Raw genomic sequence first — 14,519 nt, 5'->3', positions numbered from 1 at the left:
GCTCTGCAACAAGAGAAGCCACCATAATGAGAAGCAGGCACGCTTATCGTTGTGCTGAGAAGTAGTAGAGAAGAAAGTAGTCCCTACTCGCGCAACTAGAGGAAGCCCTCATGCAGAGCAACAAAGACGCAGTGCAGCCAAAAATAAATAAAAGACTTAGTTTCTTGCTTGGACAGTCTCTGTCTCTATAACCCTGGGTAAATCATTTAGTCTCTCCTCCTCTTGACTTATCCATCAATGGAGCCCAAGATGATGACTTTGGATGACTAAGAAACTGAGAGTGTGAGAGCACTGTAGACGTACGTTTGGTGCAAAATTCTTATCCAGGTTTGACTTTACTCTCTCTTTGACTTGGTTGGACAATATATGATTTAACAAAACAATAATAATAATAATAGGAGACCTAGACTAAATGGATCATTTCATGTTCTGTTTCTGACAGCATTTTTTGTTTTCTTATTTTATAGGATAATGCATCCCTTTCATCTTCTGTCGAAAAGTGGGCACGTCCTGTATCCTGTATTCTGCCCAAAGAGATATTCGTCCTTTTCTTCCCTGTATCCTTTAGATAGTTTAATTTTGCAAAACTTTCTTAGTCCCTAGCACACTTCCTGCCGTGATCCCAATTACACACTTTTCACTCTGTCTACATTGCCAACGGGAATGCAAAATGGGGCCCTTTTCTGCATTAAACACTGAAAAAAATAAACTGACCTAAAAATCCTGGTTTAAAAAAATATGCATTTAGTATTTCCATGTCTTTAGAGGCTTGATAAGGTGGTGTGTTTTTTTTTTTTTTTTTTGTAAGCTATTGGAGGTGGAAAAGAAGAGAGGATGGAAGAAGAGAATGAGCCCATGAAAATTCAGAATTCTGGTGTACATTTCTTAATGTAAAAGCAATTGCCCTGACACCCTGAACAGCATATTGTCAAATAAGATGCAAGATATCCAGACACTTAAACAATTTAATTTTTTAAAAAATAAGTCTGTATCCATGAAAGTCCCACAATAAAGGAGACATTTAGCAGTGACAGTGCTGTTTCTCAAGCACCTTTATGAAGGCTTAAGAAAAGAAAGCAAACTTTAATGTATCAATGAAAACTGTTTACAAGGCAGAAGACTGCACCTGGCATGAGCTTTCTGACACATTTATCACTTCATTCCAAAGCTGGGTGGGAAGGGGCGACCTTCCCCTGACAGCTGATGCCTGGTGAAAAGGATGAAGAAAGTGTCAGACATTTTATACATCTTCTGCGGGCAATTGTAATAGTGAAAATGATCATGATTCTTCTCTCCATCCCCATTCATAAATCTCCGTCAGCACTTGAAGATAACACTGACAATCTATTGTAGTCTTTCAGCATAAGGTACCATTGTGGCAGCTTAACTTGGATCCCAGAAGTGGTACCTGAAATTGGAAGCCTTCCCGGTATAGTGTGTACTGATAAGATGCTCAAAAGAAAGAGCAATGGGAAAGAAGCAGAAAGGGATTTGAGGGGGTGAATAGGGGAAGGCTTGTAGCCCTTGCTGTGTGATAGTAAAAAAATCACTTAACACTTCTATAATCTACTTGTCTCTGTCAAATAAAGCTAATCATATTTGCTCTACGTAACTCACAGGAAAAATGTACGATAAAAAGAAAAACAAGATCATGGATGTAAAACCATTTTGAAAAGTTGAAAGCACCATGCAAATATAAGGTATTACTATTCATATTATTATGGTAGGAAAATGTTCAAATGAGAAGGATCCAACTAATTAGCGGTGAAGGTGTACCTTGGAAAAGATAGTATGTGGGTGACATGAGGTTAGGAAAAGCAGCTCACACTTGCATTTGCAAAGCTGAAATTTCACATGAGCTCAGTAACCCACACTGCCAAGTTTAATATGTATATGCTCAATAAATATTTATTGACTAAGTGATTGCTCTTATTATATTGTATAAAAATTGTTTCTTTAAGTGTCTGCCTCACTACAGTAGTTCTTTATGATAAGAATTACATTTACTTAATTTATTGCTGTTTTCCAGTACCAACCACAGTGTCTGTTAAAGGGTTGGCATTCCATAAATCTATATTGAATAAATTAAAAAAACAAATGAACAAAAGAACAAAACAATGGCAAAGGGCTCCATAATTATGGTGAGTCAATTGAATTAACTCGTTACTTAACAACTGAATAATTGAAGCCAAGATGATATGTTAATTAAGAGAATAGAGTATTGACAAATGGATAAGCAGGCAGATTAATGAACTAGGATACAGAGGGTAGAAACAAACCAATGTTTATGCAGTCAAATACATTTTGACAAGGGACCAAAGCAATTCAATGAGAAAAGAAAGTAGTTTCAAAAGTGAATGCCAGAACCATTGCATATTCACAGGAAAAAATGAGCCTCAATTCCTACTTCACACTATACACAAAAATTAATTGACAATGGGTCATAAATATAAACAGAGTTAAAACTATAAAACTTCTAGAAGTAAACAGAGGAGATTATCATCATGACCTTGGGGCTAAGTAAAGATTTCATTGAGAAAACATAGAGAACACTAACCATAAAGGAAAAAAAAGATATATTGGACTCCATCTAAATTAAAAACGTCAGCTCATTAAAAGACATGATTCAGGAAATAAACCAATAAGCCTCAGACTAGGAGCAAATATTCACAACACATACATCTGATCTTCCTTCTGACACTCTCCTGTGTCAGTTCTTCCCTCCGCAGACAAGCTTCTTGAAAGAATGCTCACTGCCTACTCTTCACATTGTCCTACAACCCTCTGCATGGGGGTTACACCTTCATCCTGATGTCATTCTTTCTGAGTCACCTTGTGAAGTCCACACAACATCTTTTGTCCTTGTTTCAAGTGTTTTCTCTCTGACATTTGAGAGGAGTAACGAACCCACTTGGGTCTGGTTTCCAAACAACCTTTCTCTCCCTCCTCCTTAATTTTCTGCCTCCTCTGTATTATTCCTCTCAGGTTCCTTTTGGGCTGTTCTTGTCTCTTATAGTCAGTGTTCCTTGGGGCTGTACCCTTGGATCTCCATTCCTGTCTCCTGGTGATCTCATCCTAATTTATGATTAAAATTCCACGTATTCATTACTAAGTGTAACAATCCACTCCCCTCTCCCAAATCACATGATCTCTAAATTCATTAAAAGAGGAGACCACCACCAGGTCATCTTCCAATCCAATCATTCCCCCAAACCTTACATAGATTCTCTGTCCCTAAGTTTTTAAGTTAGCTCCATCCCATCCATTTTCACTATTACTGCTTCAGTCTAGCCTCTTACAACATCTTCCTGTGCTATTATTACAGGAGTTTCCTAAATTTTTCCTTGCTTAGAGTTTGAGGCTTCTTCACTTATGGCCTGTACATAGCTCACTCTAAGAGTGATGTTTCCCAAACTTTAATCTCTTATCACTCCCCTTGAATCCTCTTGTATCAAAACTTTTCCAATGGTTTTGTATTACTTTCAGGATCAAATTCAAACTCTTAAGCTTGATGCACAAAGTTTTCCTCACTTCTTTACCTTCACTAAACCACACACCCTCTTAATTTCTGGCTCTCTTGACAGTTGTCTGAGTAGAACAACCATCTATCTATTCACTTGTTTATTATTTGTGATACTACCATGGTATAGACATCATGTCAAAGAACCTGTGATGTTTCAATTTCTTTTCATATATATATATATATATATATGTCAGGTATATTATGTATATCATATTCCCTGCCTTTAATGTACTTTGTTCTATCTTGTATATGACTAACTTCAAATCCCTAGAGTTAGTTCAAGATAATCTTTTTTCCAAAGGTTTCCTGACCTCAAGTCTTCTTTGAATGTTCCTCAAAACCCCTTCCTACAGCACATCAGGCTGGGTTCTCAAATAGCCCTTGCCACAAAGCACTGCAATCCTCTATCTCCTTGGTTGTCTGCATCATCAGTAGACTGAAAAAGGCAAACTCCTTGGAGGCGGTACTTGGCATTTTAACCTACTAGAAGAGCGTGGGTTTGCCTTAGATGTTTGCTGAATGAGGTCAACCTCAGTTTGCATCCCTACTCTCTCACTTATCAGTACAATCATCTTGGGAAAATTACTTAATCTGAGCAAAGTCTCTGAGTCTTGTTGATTATAATTCTTTCTCAAATGATCATATTTTGAGGGGATTAAATGATATGAAGCCTCTAAAACTCCAAGCACTGTCCTGGCCTCTGGTGGATGGTTTACAAATGTTAGTTCTAGCAGTTTAATCATCACTCCCAATGGTGTAAGCCAACTGCAGTGCCCAGAGAAGAGATCATAAAGTGTAAGTTATTACAGAAAGAGGCTATATTCTTAGAAAGGACCCCTCCCACATGGGAGAAAGCTGTAGAAATATTTTGAAAATCATGGCTATACAAATAACCATATATATTAGATGAAGTACAACCAGATCAAATTAGACACAATATAAGATTACGTGACTGCTTGAAAACATTCCTCCAGTTCATCTCAATAGGAAGCTTGTTTCCTTTCAGAAACACTTATTCCTTCACTAAATAAGCATCTTCTCTGTGTGAAGTCCTACGCAAGATGTGATAAACGATACAGGAGTGAACTGGACATGGGCATTGGTTTAGGAGGACAAATACAGGAAAGTTGGTCAAAGAACTTTGGTCTGACTCCTGGCTTTATAATTTACTAGCTATCTGATCCTGGGCAAATCTTTTAATGTTTTTTGAAACTCAATTTCACCAGTTATAAAATGGAGATGATCTTAAAAAATGCCTTCCTTAATTTGAATAATAAGTGAGATAATGTAAGAGAGAATCTAATTATAAACAAAGTGTTACAGAAATATAACAATTATTATTTATGCCCCACTCTCGAGAAATTTAGTTGCGTAAGGAAGACAGGACATACCACAAGATGCAGAGAACACAGGCTGCTGGGTGAGGGAGTTCAGAGGAGCAGACACATACCAGTGCCCTTTCTCAAATTTGACTGCTCATTTGAGAAAAGGCACTTTGTTTTTCGCATCTTCCCCTTGTGTTTTTCTTTGCTCTGTCTCCCTTCCCTCTTTTCTGCCTCACTTTCATGTTTTTCCCTTTGCTCTTATTGTACTGCTGGGGAAGCAAACAAACCTCCAAGCCATGTGGTCTTTCCACCCAAGTCCACTTCTCCATGCTTCCGGATCACAGATCTTTCTGGATCTGACTTCTGAAGTCAGTCACCACAATTGTGGCCAGAAGATAAAGTGTGGGGCTTCATGCTGACAGAGATTCTTGGTTACAGATATCTAAGCCTGTCTGTGTCTGTGACTAGCTCTCTACTCCATTACATTTAACTGTCCTAACACACCTGGGAAAAGTATGAACCAGAAACAACCAGGGAAGACATCCTTAACTCAGCCTTCTGTGAATGTCTTGGGTTTGTGGATATAATAAATATAATTTTTAAAGCCTGGAGTGCTTGATTAATGAAACGGAGCTTCTTTCTTCCATATCTCATTTACAATCTAATTTATGATGTTCCATTTTTTGCTTAATATTTTATTAAGAGATAATATTTTATTATAAAGGGTTGTTTTTTTTCCAATTAATAAGTACTTATAATAGATTCTCTGCATTCTTTAAGGTAGTTTTGGGTCCCGGGGCCATACTAATTTTCCCATGGTAATGTAGCTCTGATACTACAACAAAAGTAAGTGGGAATGGAGGGTTTGATTTACATTAAATTTTTCATCAGCATAGTTATTTCAGAAATCAAGGTAACCCTGCATTTAAATTTAATAGAACCACATAAATACATTAACTGTAAATTTAGGTATAAGTCCCATTTGTATTTATAAATAGGAAGCCAAATGCTTCAATAGAGAGATGCTACCTCACTTTATCATCTTAACCCATTTCAGTTTGTGGCATGGACACAGTCTAAGAGAGAAGTCCTACATGATCTGTGTAGTTCTATCGGCCCCAGCAGGTACTGTGGATGCTGTCATGAAGAGTAAGAAAAAGTTCAAAAAGGCTTGCCTTGCAATAGCCAGAGAAGTTCTGCTTTTATTTTATTTATTTAAACATACTAATTTAACAAGCCATTTGAAATAAGAGTTGTGTTGTGATAAAGAACAGACTAACCTAAGTTAACCCTGCAATTCCTATCAGGGAATTATTAAGAACTAAATATCCTGTTTCAAAACACTTAGAAGCACAGAATAAAATATAACAAAGACATTTAAAGGTTTGGCCACATTTACAACAAAGTAAGAGAAATCCTTAGGGACCAAAAACTAGGAAGGAATGGGAATCAAGTATAATAGACTGATACTGAAGCTGGGGCTGTTCTCCAGGCCTTTGCTGGTCCCTGTGACTCAGTGTGATTTAAAGGCTGCATATGAGGACATGAGACAGACCCTGGGGCTATGTAACACAGGAGTTGAAATTGGGACTCCTATATAGAATCAAGAGCTTTAAAGGGAGTTTAACTTCAGTGAAAGGGTGGGTAGAAAACATTCTGCTGGAAAGAGGAGAAGCCTGTTAATCTGGATGTAAGCTCTTATGAGGAAAGAAGTCTGTCTGGAGAATTCTGTGTTTACATGAATTTCTATACTATGAATTTGATTTAGGAAGCCTCAGTCCCAAATGAACTTACAGTGATCATGGAAAAAGTCCCTGGCAGAAAGAAGAGCAAATTATTCCTGTAAAGAATCATCTTTGAAGTGAACTTTGCAGAATTCACACAGGTATTACTGAAACGAATCTGAGTTGAGAAACCAAAATGACAAAACTTTGAGAAACAAATTCAAATGAGTAAGATTCAACAAAACTACAAACAAAAGACGTAGGTTTCCATGGACTTCAGGAAGGAATTACCAGAAAAAGAATATACAATTGGCATGTAAAGAAGTCAAAGAGGAAATTGAAAATATGATCAAGGAACAATATATCAAGAAAAAAATAAGCACATTTTGAGATAAATCAAACAAAAATATGTCTATGAATAAAAAATTCACATAACTTTAAAAATTAAAAATCAATAGATGGAGTGAATAACAGAATGGGCAGAGTTAAAGGGAGACTTATAGCGAGACTTAGTGAACTGAAGAATAACTCTAAGGAAACTGCTTCTTACATACTGTATACTGAAGCAATTACTATTTAAGGAGAAAGACGAAAGTGTAATAGAATATGGACAGTTGAAAGAGAAAATATCTAATCAAAATTCCAGAAGAAAAGACCAGAGAAAGTGGGAAGAATAATATCTGAAATATAACAACATTTTTTTAGAAATGATAATAATCACAAATTCTCAGAGATAAGAACCACAACAAATATGAAACAGAAATCTCTATCTGTAAATAAAATTATAGGATAAGGAAGATAAATAAAATCATAAAAAAAACAGTGTTTTAGGAAAGATTATCTCCAAAGAAAAAACAATTGGACTCACATCAGATTCCTTACAGCAATACAAAATTCAAATACAGTGAAATTATATTTTCAGAATTCTGAGGAAAAATAACCATCTACACATATATACCCAGGAAAATGATCTTTCCAAAATGAAAATGAAACAAAAACATTTTTAGACAAACAAAGTTGGAGTTTACCAACAACAGATGTATACTCAAGGAATATCTAAAGAATGTATTTTAAGGAAAAGAAACATTGTTCTAGGAGGGAAATCTGTATCAGAAAAAGAATGATGAGCAAAGAGACTGCTTCCAGACCATAAACGCTGTGATTCTGTGAAATTTGTCTGTACCGAAGCAGAAGAGACTATTCTGGGGTGAGAAAGAAGTGAGAAAGGAAAAACAAAATTTCTGCTCTCATAGGTTTAGCAGCAATATTTCACTATAGGAGGCTTGCCACATATCTTATCTATAGAATCCAATATACCAAAAATGAAGAGAAAGTGGGATTAACAACCCTTCCCAGGTAACATCTACCTTCCTGTAGATGCCGCCGTCTCATAATATACATAAATATTGATTGTGTACAATATTCTTAATATTTCCCCACACATTTCTGTGTATTCTCATCCTTTTAAATGACGGTGCACACAAGGATATGTCATATCTCTATGTAACTCCTGCACGGGGGTGGGTGGGGGGGGGGGGCTGCCTTCAGCATCATCAGAAACGGTGTGAAAGCAGCCTGAAGCAGTGCTGGAGGCTGGGGAGGAGTTGCTGCAAGAGCACTGCAGGACCTGGCACTGAAAGACAACGCTGTTCACACCTCTTAAACAGCTTTGGCTGAGTCAGCCAGTAATAAAATAAAATAGCTTCCTTGAAAGATGGAAATAAAAAGTTATCAATATAAACTCATTATTATGTGACGTATCAACTCATGTTTGTACACTCTGTTTATCAAAAATTATACAAGTATGGTTGAGAGTAAAGTGAAAGTTGCTCAGTCGTTTCTGACTCTTTGTGACCCCACAGACTACACAGTCCATGGAATTCTCCAGGCAGGAATACTGGAGTGGGTAGCCTTTCTTTCCCTTCTCCAGCGAATCTTCCCAACCCAGGGATCGAACCCAGGTCTCCCACATTGCAGGTGGATTCTTTACCAGCTGAGCCATGAGGGAAGAAAGTTTCAGTCAATTACCATGCCCAGTTAGCCATGCATGGGATGTGTTGCTTCTTATTCTGGCCAGTTCTGAACAAATCCTAAAAGTGGGAGACAGGCTTTTTTCAAATAAGCTCAGACCCACGAACCTGAGGGTTCTAAAAGTAGCTTTATTACGAGTGGTTGGATATCCATATTACGAGTAGATATCCATATTACGAATGGCTGGATAGGTGTGGAAGCACCTGCCTCAGTTCTTTCGACAGAGACTCAGCTCTACTCCCTGTGACCAGCCCACTCCCATTTTCCTGTCTGGGTAGAGAAATACACTATTAGTATGTCTGGGGAGGAGCCTGGGGCATTCACTGGGCTGCATTTACTAGGAGCATCACCATTCCCTGTTTTGCTGTCTTCTCGTCACTGTAGCTGGTGAATAAGTAGATTCTTCTTTATTCACACATTCCCAAGCACAATGGTCATTCCTTTAGTTTCTAATAATAAGCCAGGCCAGACCCTGTTAAGATCCAAGATTTGGATTTAAGCTTTAGGGAGCAGCAAAGATCCCCTCAGATTTTAAACTCCAATCATATGCTTTGCATTGGGCTTATTAGATACTCATGCAAGTTAAAAGCAAAGAGGTCCTTGGTTTCCCATTTGCTAACTGTTCCTATGCATTTCTCTCTTGAGAGAGTAATAATTGCTAACATTAAGTGAGTGCTTAATACTTGTTAGGGGCAGTTTTTAAGTGTTTAATGTGTATTAATAAGACAATTATAATAATCCTATGCAGTAGTATCCAGACATTTTCCTTTTTACAGATGAGGAAATGAAGGAATAGGGATTAAATAACTTGTTTAAAGGCATAGAGGTAGTTAACAGGGAACCGAGCATTTGAGTACAGGCAGTCTGCTCAGCAGAGAAGGCAATGGCAGCCCACTCCAGTACTCCTGCCTGAAAAATCCCATGGACGGAGGAGCCTGGTAGGCTGCAGTCCATGGGGTCGCTAAGAGTCAGACACAACTGAGCGACTTCACTTTCACTTTTTACTTTCATGCATTGGAGAAGGAAATGGCAACCCACTCCAGTGTTCCTGCCTGGAGAATCCCAGGGACGGGGGAGCCTGGTGGGCTGCCGTCTGTGGGGTCGCACAGAGTCAGACACGACTGAAGCGACTTAGCAGCAGCAGCAGTAGTCTGCTCAGACCCATTATACTTCTCTTCTATTGGAATGAATATGGCAGATGGAAGAATAGGATCCTGCCATTCTTGGGACATGACTATAAGTCCAGTAAATAGTGCCACTACACCACCCCAACAGTACCCAGGATGGGGCCCAAACCACCTGTATACCAACTGAACGCTGCCTTTCCCAGAGCCCACTGTTTGCTCATTGTGTGTCAATGCTTCTGCCTTTGATGTCCACCATCTTCCACAACCCACTTACTGTTGTTGTTCAGTCTCCAAGTCATGCCCCACTTGTTACTCCATTAGTAAAAACAGTTTGGGAGAACTGCAGCTGCCTTTGTGAAATCTTAGAAGCAATCACTTTGTTCTCATTACCTCTCCTGTCTCCTACTTTGTTCCTTGGGTTCTTCAGCCTTGAATCACTTTGTCTGGTCTTACATTTACAGTTCTGGGTTTCCCCTAGAAGTGAATGTTGAACTTTGGTTTCTGGCTTGTCCTGGACCCTTTCTAGGACTGCGGCTTACAGGCGTCATCTGACTCATCCTCTCCAGGCTGTTTAGGGTGAAGACTCAGAGCTCACTGTGAATTCTGAACTCTGGGTTCTCACATGGACCTTGAAGGATAGGTTGATAGGTAACTTGTCCACACAGAAAAGGCAAACCAGATCTTCAAAGAACTGCAACCTATTAGGCTGGAACTCCACTGGACTCTGGCCAATATAACTTGCTACCTCCTCCCACACTTCAGGCCACAGGTTGACAATATCCCTCCCATGGATCAATCACCTAGAATTGTAATTCCCCTGCCTCTTACGACTCACAGATTCATTCACCCTGTCCTTTTGTCTCGCACTCATATTGGATCTCCTTCAATTCTATGACTGGCCTAAATCCAGCACTCTTAGCTGGTCTACTGATTGCTCAGCTCAGAGTCATCCCTGTAGTTACAGAAATTCCCCAGGACTTGGTCTCATCACAATTTCCTTCTTTTACTTAACTATGCTGCTGAGAATCAACAGGTCTTATTCCTGAGCCTACCTGAGTTCAACCAATGGCTAGGCATGGCTCAATGGAAAACCACCCCGAGGTGTACTAAACCACATTGGGGGAATTCTTGGAATCTCAATAGCTATTGTTGTTGTTCAGTCACTCAGTCATATCCGACTCTTTGTGATCCCATGAACTGCAGCATGCCAGGCTTCCCTGTCCTTCGCTATCTCCCAGAGCTTGCTCAAACTCGTGTCCAATGTGTCAGTGATGCCATCCAACAATCTCATCCTCTGCCGTCCCCCTCTCCTGCCTGCAATATTTCCCAGGATCAGGGTCTTTTCTAACGAGTCATCTCTTCACATCAGGTGGCCAAAGTATTGGAGCTTCAGTTTCAGCATCAGTCCTTCCAATGAATATTCAGGGTTGATTTCCTTTAGCATTGACTTGTTTGCTGTCCAAGGGACTCTCAAGAGTCTTCTCCAACACCACAGTTCAAAAGCATCAGTTCTTTGACTCTAAGCCTTCTTTATCGTCCAACTCTCAGATCCATACATGACTACTGGAAAAACCATAGCTTTGACTATACTGTGTTGGCAAAGTGTAGTCAAACTTTGTTGGATCTTTTATGGAAAAGTAATGTCTGCTTTTTAATATGCTGTCTAGGTTTATCATAGCTTTTCTTCCAAGGAGCAAGTGTCTTTTATTTTCATGCCTGCATTCACCATCTACCATGATTCTGGAGGCCCCCCAAAATAAAGTCTGTCATTGTTTTCATTGTTTCCCCATCTATTTGTCATGAAGTGATGGCGCTGGATGCCATGATCTTAGTTTTTTGAATGTTGAGTCTTAAGCCAGGTTTTTCACTCTCCTCTTTTACCATCAAGAAGCTCTTTAGTTTCTCTTTGCTTTCCACCATAAGGGTAGTGTCATCTGCATATCTGAGGTTATTGATATTTCTCCTGGCAATCTTGATTCCAGCATGTGCGTCATCCAGCCCAGTATTTCTCATGATGTACTCTGCATATAAGTTAAATAAGCTGGGTGACAATATACAGACTTGACATACCCCTTTCCCAATTCTGAACCAGTCTATTGTTCCATGTCTGGTTCAAACTGTTGCTTCTTGACTTGCATGCAGGTTTCGCAGGAGGCAGGTAAGGTGGTCTGGTATTCCCAACAGCATGTTTTATGTTTTCAGCTCTTAAAGACTGGGTTCATGGCAGTTTCTTCCTTTTTACAATGCTTAGTATAGTGTCAAGAATAATTTGACAAACAGACAAATGGCATTTTTGAAGGGTGGGTCTGTTGGTCTAGATTCTGTTTGCACCAAGTAGCTAGAAACAATCCACATGATCAGGAAGTCCTGGGACAGGAAGAATTTTGAAGGCTCCCAGGAATTCAGATAGTGAACCTGGCTTCTCTATTTCTTCCTGTTTATGTTCATACGGGCTTTTGGCTTCATTTGTTTTTGCTGTCCACAGGCTTTTTCCATTGACAAGAAGAGGGGACCATAGCCACTAATAAAGGCAGCTTTATGCCATCCCAGCTTGGGAAGCGCAGGAGAAAATGAAGATTTATCTCACTTAGTCGCTACATGAAATCTATAAAAAATCCTGCCCTTTAGGGCATGAGGTCATTCCTAAGCCCCTCACCATGATCAAAGGTTCTTGGTATTAAGATCAGCCAGGTGAGGGTCACATGTCTACCAATGACCAAGGAAAAAAATTGAATAATTAGCAGCCCCTTCAGAACCTAGTAGACTGAGAAATCTAAAGGAACTGGGTCTCTAGGTACATATTTGCATTTGGACAGACTTGAGTGATATCTAAACTGTCATATTCTCTTTTTCCTCTTTAAACTTTCAATTACTTTAAGCCAAAATGTCCAGACAGAGCTTTTCCTGTTTTGTTGCTTTAGCTGCTTACTGTTGTCTATAGCTTTGTGCTTCTGCTACAGAAATCCAGCTGTCTCTAGTTACCCTTTTAGGAACTAATATTAGAGAAAGTATATATATTTTTTTTCTTAAAAAACAATCATCAGTTGCCAAACATGCAGCTGTTTCTTTTGATGCTAATTTTTGTTTCTTCTCTATTTCTTTTTTCCTTTCATTCCCTTTTCTCCCTTACATGGACAAATTTCTTAGGATTTCACATGAACACTCTTACCAGGTTATTGGTGACTGTGTGCAAATAAAGAAAGAACATACACAGGACCTGAAACCTGAGCAATTCCTGGGGCAGAGAAAATCTGGATCCCAGGGTAAGGACATTAGGTAGGTGCCACCATATCTCAAAGGCCTGGTCTCTCTTCTTTGACCTAAATGAAAATTCAGAACAAAAGGGTTTTGAGTATAGCCCTTGAGTTTAGTCTAACTGGCCTAAACTTATCCTGGGCTGAACTAGGAAGCCAGCCAAATTTACCTTAGGTACCACAGAGGATTGAGTGCTTACAAGGTAGAATCACATTTGGTGTCACATCACAGATCTTTCATATGATAAAGGCATTTTGTGTAACGAACCCTGTAGTTAATATAAGACAAAGTCATATCCTACCTCTGTTACTGACTGGCCATGAATTTAAACATTGTTTCTGGCAACGTGGTCAGACATTCATTTATTCAACAAATACTTACTGAGTACCTAGTATGTGCCAGACTCCATTCTAGGTGCTAGAGAATTAGCAATAAACCAAAATCCCTGCCCTCCAGGAGTTCACTCTCTAGTAGGAAGCAAGAAAATAAAAATGATTGATCAATCACCATGTTAGAGAATGATACAAAAGCAATGTGGACAAAAATCAAGGATGGTGGATAAGAAGAGTAGACTGGATGAAAAGTTGCAATTTTACATAGAATAGATTAGCTTAAGCTTCACTGAGAGACATATAAGAAAATACTTGAAGGATGGAGGGGAATAAACCATATGGGTATATGAGAGAAAGGTACTGGGGCAGAAACTAAGATCTGGACACATGTTTATTCTTACTGATGGTGTGCAATTGGTCCTGGACCCTCTAAGCAAATAGAGCTTGGGCAGTATGTGTAAATATGATACAGAGATGCATATACACACACACACACATATATACAAAGTCTGTCTTATAGATAAATATTTCTCATTCTCTTTCTTTCATCTATCCATCTATTTATCTATATACCTGCCTTAAGAGCCATGACTTTATACTAATATTTCAATCCAGAAACACGGACACGGTTCTTGCCTTTTCCTTTCCCTGATTGTAATCCTTCCCCAACTGTGAGAAGCTAACTTCCTTATCCTCGACATATTTGCTCATTTATGTAAGTTTGGAATACACAAAAGGATGAAACGAACACCTAGTAATTTGAGTGTAATATTAATTTACATTTTTTTCTTAATCTAAAATTTACATTTTTTTTGTTGTATAGTCACTAAGTCATGACCCCAAGGACTGTAGCCCACCAGACTCCTCTGTCCATTGGATTTCCCAGGAGAATACTGGAGTGGGTTGCCATTTCCTTCTCCAATGCATGAAAGTGAAAAAGTGAAAGTGAAGTCGCTCAGTCGTGTCCAACTCTTAGCGACCCCATGGACTGCAGCCTACCAGGCTCCTCCATCCATGGGATTTTCCAGGCAAGAGTACTGGAGTGGGGTGCCATTGCCTTCTCCATCTTATACCCCACCAATAAGCATGATAGTCTCTTTAATCTTCACCATTTTAAAGGTAAATAATGCATACTCCACAGTGGACTTATTTGTGTTTTCTTATTGAATAATGATGTTATCACTTTTTCATGTGCTTGTTGA

General features: G+C 39.0%; 1 long non-coding RNA gene across 7 annotated transcripts in view; it reads right to left on the bottom strand.

Moving 5' to 3' along the window:
• The window catches only part of LOC129621369 (uncharacterized), a 102,995-nt gene that overhangs the window by 63,262 nt on the left and 25,214 nt on the right, over positions 1 to 14,519 (bottom strand). The window contains exon 3 of one of the 7 annotated variants that reach the window (XR_008699252.1): positions 8,763 to 9,075. The exons of 5 other annotated variants lie outside the window; for them this stretch is intronic. This is a non-coding gene — a long non-coding RNA (uncharacterized LOC129621369). Of the gene's footprint in view, positions 1 to 8,762; positions 9,076 to 12,697; positions 13,051 to 14,519 lie in introns of those variants that run through there. One more of the 7 variants, XR_008699255.1, reaches the window with a different exon arrangement.

Source organism: Bubalus kerabau, chromosome 10 (genome assembly GCF_029407905.1).
Source record: "Bubalus kerabau isolate K-KA32 ecotype Philippines breed swamp buffalo chromosome 10, PCC_UOA_SB_1v2, whole genome shotgun sequence".
In the NCBI taxonomy this organism is placed as follows: Eukaryota; Metazoa; Chordata; class Mammalia; order Artiodactyla; family Bovidae; genus Bubalus; species Bubalus kerabau.
The sequence above is the reverse complement of the archived record's forward strand: the minus strand, read 5'-3'. Positions and strand labels throughout refer to the sequence as shown.